Here is a 7,247-nt window from a genome sequence, read left to right on the forward strand (position 1 = left end):
TTAAGATGCAGGCGTTCTAACCACTGGGCCATCTCAGCCATCTGGGTAGATAAATGTTATCGCATATTCTACCCCCAAACAGACATATTTAGTATTTGTTTTAAATCAAAGAGTAACCCAGTGTACAAAAGGCACGAGACATTTTATTAGAGAGGATACATGTTATTCATTATTCCCAAGGTTGGTGCTTTGGTGTAAAAAGGCTATAATGCTTCCTACGGTCGGTTAATTTAATTCTTCTTATATCTATGGGTGATGAAGATTAAGAGGTATCAAGAGACTTATTTTCTCGTCGAACTATCTATTTTACACATTATTAGAAGTAACCGAGTCACTTATCGCCATTTTAAATTATAGTTAACAAAAATTTGGATGCTATTCCTATCACCACCGATCAAAAAGTATAATAAATACGAATTTTAGATTATACAATACCGACCGCATTCAGTAACGACATTTGAATTGAATATTTCACTTCGTTCTCATATTACATTGTCCCATGAAATATTTATTAATTTTATGCATGGAGAGTTTATTGAATATGTGTATTCTGATGCAATTTTATATATTAATTTTTCAAAACCTTAGCTCTAATATTTTAAACCACTTTTATTAAATTTCACAGCATATATCCTTTAATATTTCATTCTACAAATATCATTATGAAATGATTTGTTTTCTGAGGTGAGATTGCGGTGTCACTATTGCGAAACTACTTAAAGTAGCAGATTTATGTTTACCGAGTGACTTTATTACAATAACGTAGGTCTTCGCTAAGCATATATTACAAGCTCTTATTGAGTATCCTCTGCTCCACTGTATATAACAAATCTTGCAAATAAAAATCGAATCTGAAATTTTACGTGTTGGTTCAACTCCGATGACAATTCGTTTTGATGATTACGATAACTTGATTAGATTATTCATCAATGGTCAAAAGTGTTGAGATAAAATGTTGTTAAATTAAAGTAGCACTCGCCCAGCACGAGATTAATATATACAAATCAATATCAGTGGTTGTTTTCGGGCTTGAAACTGCAATTATCGGTTAAAATACACTCTAGACACCACTGGGTCACCTGGGTTCCAATTTTGTATAAATATTTAATTATGATATAGTTCTAAATTTCACCATTATATGAAATTAGAAAATTATCGACATATATATCATATAAACTGTATAATGCAACTAAATCAACAGATTTTTCGAAGCACTTATAAACTGTCGCGTTATAATGTTGAATTAAATGTAAATCTACCACCGGTTCGGAACTTCAATTCTACCGAGAAGAACCGCCAAGAAACTCACTAAGATGCGAGAAAAATGATCGGATTTATTTATTTCAAACTTTCTTTTCTACTTTTAAGAACACTTGAATAAAAGCTCGTTTTGATAACGTTTTTGTAATTTTCGTTTATTTTACGAAATCCGATTTAGACAGGAAATACAACGGTTGACAAATTGTCTGCAGACTTTTTGCTACAAAGAAAATAATATGTCACAAGCAGTTTTAATTTCTTACCGTGTTGCTTGTGAATGATTGAGAAATAAAACAACAACAAGAACAGCCTATAATTTCCCACTGCTGGGCGTCCTCTCCCTTTGAGGAGAAGGATTAGAACATATTACACGCTATTCCAAAGCGGGTTGATGGAAATCAAAGGTTTCCTCATGTTGTTTTCTTTAACCGTCAAGCACGAGATGAATTATAAAGATAAATTAAGCACATGAATATTCTGTGGTGCTTGCCTGGTTTTGAACCCGAAATCATCGGTTAAGATGCGAGCTTTATAACAACTGAGCTCAGCTCTTTATGAAAAAACAGCAGTTTAATTCATCCAAATACTTCATTTGAAGTCGTTTAATAAAATTACCGTTGACTCGATTGATACATTGTTGCTGATGAGCAGTAACCGCTGCGTCAAACCCGCACGCGTATTTAGAGCAATGCTTGAATTCGGCTAACACGCAATCCCGCAAATATGCGTTTCCATTGAATTGAAACAACAAGCGAATCGATGCACTTGCTGTATCACTGAAACCAAACTGAAATTTCCCTTCAAAACTTATAACGCGCGTTTGTAAACTAACACGTTCTAAGGCCGAACCTTATGTAATTCAAGACGAGTAAAAGTATATTAAAAATTTACTTTGTGTAGTCAATAAGAAATTTATAACATTTTTGCTGTGTAAGTAGTGATAAGTTTTACATTCCCATCCTTCGTCTGTTATGTCAAATAAGGTAAGCTCAAATAATGTATGTATGTAGTTATATCGGAAGGAGCATTTTCAATGTTATTGTTACTGCTGAGAATCAGGGCCGTATTTAGGGGAGGGCAACCGGGGCAACTGCCCTGGGGCCTCCACATTAGTGAGGGCCTCCACATTAGTGAGGGCCACAGTTTTCAGCAAGTTAACAAATACCGAGATATAGTCAAATTATAATAATGTTATTATTTAATATTTTAAAAGTTACCGATACAAGTAAATAAATCATAGCTTACTGATTGAAATAAAAAAGTAATTAATTTATGATAATATAATTATAAGGTTGTTCACGCTTCTGTTTGTCTAGGGCCCCCACTGCTTTGTGGCCCGGGGGCCTCCAGACCTTTAAATCCGACTCTGCTGAGAATAAAAGCAGAAGCGGAAAAGGAAGTTGTTATTGCTGAATGGCTGATGCAATTTTTGAATTGAGAATGACTACTATGACATAAACTAATTAGTAAGATATAATCATTTGTTAGTTTTAATTTCTATGAGCGACGTGAACTGTAAATCATAACTTTACCCACTACGTAAAGTGGTTGTGGCCCGCATGCACCACTGAATTTCCATACCTTTGTCATTTGCCAATTGCCTTATTAGTGATTATCTTGAGCTCGGCGGTAGAGGGAAACATCGCGAGTAAACCTGCATGTGTCTCAACGAAATTCTGACACATGTGAAATTCACCGTGGAGTCGCGAGGTGGTATATGCTCCAAACCTTCTCATCAATGGGAGAGGAGGTCTTAGCCTCAAAAAAAAAATCGGGAAATTTACAATCTGATACGATTTTTTTTATTAAATTTAAAATGTCTATTTATTAAATATCTACGCCAATGTCGCGGCCAGAGTGGATAGACAGATTGGGACAGAATTGGGGCGTATTCTTCAGCGACAGCAAACAGTCGACGTTTTAAAGAATAAATTATTTTTCATACCTGAAGTTGATGGATATTGCTTCCGGTCGTGACAAATGGCCTGCATTTCTGTTTCAGTCGAGTTTTATTCGATAATCTTTACGTAACTCACGGCTCATTTTTATTTTGCTATAGGTAGACGCGTGATTGGCAAGTTTTTTTTTAAACAACTATCACTACCGCCCATAGACTTAAAGATTTTTTTGCGTCACATCAATGCTTCACCGACCTTGAAAGCTAAAATGTCATATTAATTGTACCTGTTGTTACACTAGGTTCCTCGCCCTTCAATTAAGTCTTAAGAATAATGAGTTGCAGACTGACTTCATATTTAGTAGTAAAATATTAAATAATTCCAATTGGATTGCTGTTTCTACCATTATCATTTCCAATACCAAATATATACTTGAATTTAACAAATTTTATCTAAAACAACAATAATTATAGCCGTTGTAACTTCGATAGATTTTTGGAGGTGCTGGGATTTGAACCCAGGACTTTCAGCATGCGAAGCAGACACTCTACCACTGAGTTACACCCCCTGGTATTAGTATCTTTAAATATAAGGCACTAAATCAAATTTAGTAGATCAAATAAATTTAGTATTCTCCCAACAATGCATCGAGAAGAACCGCTATAACCCCTAATGTTGTCTTAAATTTTCGCGATTACACATTGAAATAAAACTAGCTATAACGGATTTGAATCGCGTATATTAATTATTTTTAACATCCCGACGTTTCGAGCACTTTACAGCGTTGGTCACGGGTAGAGTTCGAAACGTCGGGATGTTAAAAATAATTAATATACGCGATTCAAATCCGTTATAGCGAGTTTTATTTTGCTAAAACCCCTATTCATAAAATGCATCGAGAAGAATCGGTAATAAACTCAACAGTTGTTCTCATATTTTTTTTTTTTATAAATAAAGGCAGCCTTACAGTAAGTCCTCAGTACAAGACACTACTTGTCGCCTGCGACTTTCTTGTCATGTGTTAAGAAAAAAACGTAGTCTGTTCTTCCTTGAAATTCAAGATTGTTTCAAACAAAAATTCATCAAATTCGGTTTAGTTGCGAAAGAACGACAGACAGACAGACAGAGAGAGTTACTTTCACATTTATAATATTAAAAAAAAGATGATACACCTCTACTAATTATTGTTGTACATATAATACCAAAACTGCTATGGCGCTGTGACTGGACATTACATTAATACCATATATGTACATAAAATCCATTACAATAACTTTAAATAGTCATTTTACTGAACGACATTAAGTAAAGATAGCAACGTTTCGAAATGTAGAATCTATTGAGAAGAATCGGCAAGAAATTCAGTAGCTAGTTTTTCAACATTTAAATATTAAAAAAGAAAAGGTTAAACCTTTAATAAAATAATATTTAAAGGTTTACATAAAGTCCCTAAACCTGATATATAGAAACAGTTTAGAGATAGGTTGCGAGGGAAGCAAAGCTACAATTCGTCATTAAATTAGAATTTTATTACTATATCGTTGTAGATGAATCTTCGTTTATATTGACATCAGCTATTTTGTTATTTCAGCAAAATATGTATTAAGCTGTATAAACCGGTTCTGGACAAAATTTCAGCTTCTTCTGCAGCAGCAATTAAATATTCGCAGCGATCTCGTAGCACGCGAGAATAACTGTCATCGCATTGGAGAGAGAGGTAGGTTAGCTGACAAAGAGTACAACTATATTTGCACATTGCGAATTATCTGCTCGGCAATTGTAAATCGCTTCCGGTGATGAAATGTGGATGACGCTTACTGTAACCATATTACGAGCTAATAATACGATGGATATATTTCTCTGTATAAATCAAATAGAATCTGCAACACCGGGGGGCTTTCAAATGCGTTGCCTTTAAGGGGACTACAGGAGCTAATTGCTAATTGACAAAAACGGCATGTCCCCGCGCGCACTACGCTTAGCGAGGCGGCGAGGTTACGCCTGAATATTCCAATAGACGGCGCCGAACCGCCGCGCGCCGCGCCGAGCGAAAGCAAAGCGAAGTCAATTCTATCAATTCTATCAATCATAGATTTCATAAAAATAGACAGGACAACAGAATTATTTTAATTTCTTTGTGTCATTTAAAAAATTATGATGAAAATTAAACTGAATTAATTAAACTTAAATTATTATTATTTTATGTACAAAAATAGTTAATTTAAACATTTTTTTCTTTAATTTTTACTGTATCAATTCAATTAGTTGTAATACTAAATATTAAATCGTACCTATTTTTAAATTTTGTAAGTTTGTTAAGCGATTTATTAAATAAAATTGGAACTGTTCGTAATTTGTACACTGACAAAAAGCGTAGAGTTTGTTCGTTTTACTAATATCGGTACACAAAGAAAAAAAATTAAGTTAAAAGCATCAAAAAGTTACTATAAAATATCGTCAAGTCGGTTTAGTAGAATTATTCAATCAATCTGGTCAATCACAGTGGGTTTAGTCATAAATCTCTTAAAAATAGTTTGGATTGTTTTTGACTGATATTTGAAATAAAACTGATTCAATTAAATTCAAATATTTTTATTTATTTTTGGTTTAACAAAAAAACAAATAAATTTCGTTTCAATTTTTTTATTAAAATATTTTTTTTTAATTATTCGTTCGTCGTCGTTCGTTATTAAAATATCTTGGATACTTGCAATCAATATTTCACCCACTTTCACTGAAGCTACGAGCTAAAATTTTTCAATTGATACTATTTCCAATCTTTAAAAAATATTGAATTACGTATATGACACTTCTAAATATTTTAGTTCTTTGGTTCACAACAATTACATATTTCAAGATGGCCCAGTGGGTAGAACGCGCGCATCTTATTGCGGGTTCAAACCCAGGCAAGCACCACTAAATATTCATGTGATGTGCTAATTTGTATTTTTTTTTTTATTATTAAATTTCATTCATACTTTTAATAATTATAAAATATATATATTTTTTTAAATCTGTCGAAAAATCTGATTCTATGCGAACTAATTGCATTGTTTTTAATAAATGTTTCCAATAATCATTATTTATAAATTTACTAATTAAATACTCTTACCTTATCATATTATCTTTCATATGTTCGGCTTTTTAATTTATATGAACTTTTTTAGTTTTCTTCACAGATTGTACTTTATTTCCCATGTTTACAAAATGAAACTTTATAAAAAATAACTTAACAAAAAAATAAATGGCTAACTACAACTAGACTATTTTAACTTAATATATTTATTTACATAAAAGAATAATATTCGACGATTAATTTACAATTAAAATTACACAAAAATAAAATCTACGAGATTTTATTCGCAACGATGCGGTGAAAAGAGCGACACGTACTACACAGTACACAGTAGTACACTACTGTATAGCAACAGGCTTCGGCCGGCAGTGTCTGTACGAGGCGCTCACGCACACATGCTTACGCATTTTGGTCGAAAATAAGAAAATCTGATTTAAAAAAAATCTATTGATTTTACTAAATAATTAAGATAATAAATTTTTAGTATATTGTTTGTAGAATAATCTGACAAAAGACCAAAATTATTGAAGGTATATAAGTGTAGTTAAAAAACAAAAAAAGACTTTTTTAGAGGTAACTTTGCGATTTTTTTCTATCGTATGTTTTCAACACAATTAATAACTAGCATCTATCCTGAAGATTAAAATATATTTTTTTCATTTGGTTTATTGCATTGGATTATATACTTTTTGGCATTTTAAAACTTGCATTTAGATCATGTAGTCCCCTTAAGAAAGGAGTACGCTCCTTTCTTGAAGGTTTCCAAATCGTGACGGTTCAGAAAAAACGCCGGCGAAAGCATTAAGTTTATTTATCAATAAAGTAATTTTGTTTAGTGTATAATACTGATGTATTTATTAAGATTTCAAGATATATTTTTTAATCTATAATGTTTTAATAAATCTTAGTTATTTAATAAATCAACTTACTTTTATTACAACTCAATTTAGAAGTAGCTATATTTAACCGATTGATCTGAAATTTAGTATACACGTTCAGTTTAGATAACAATG

General features: G+C 32.3%; 1 non-coding gene across 1 annotated transcript; it reads right to left on the reverse strand.

Annotated features, from left to right (window-relative positions):
* Positions 1-3,654: 3,654 nt before the first annotated feature.
* Trnaa-cgc lies at positions 3,655-3,726 on the reverse strand. Its single transcript has one exon. It is a non-coding gene; the product is annotated as a tRNA-Ala (tRNA).
* Positions 3,727-7,247: the final 3,521 nt, after the last annotated feature.

The sequence above is a fragment of the Vanessa cardui genome, chromosome 4 (assembly GCF_905220365.1).
Source record: "Vanessa cardui chromosome 4, ilVanCard2.1, whole genome shotgun sequence".
NCBI lineage: Eukaryota > Metazoa > Arthropoda > Insecta > Lepidoptera > Nymphalidae > Vanessa > Vanessa cardui.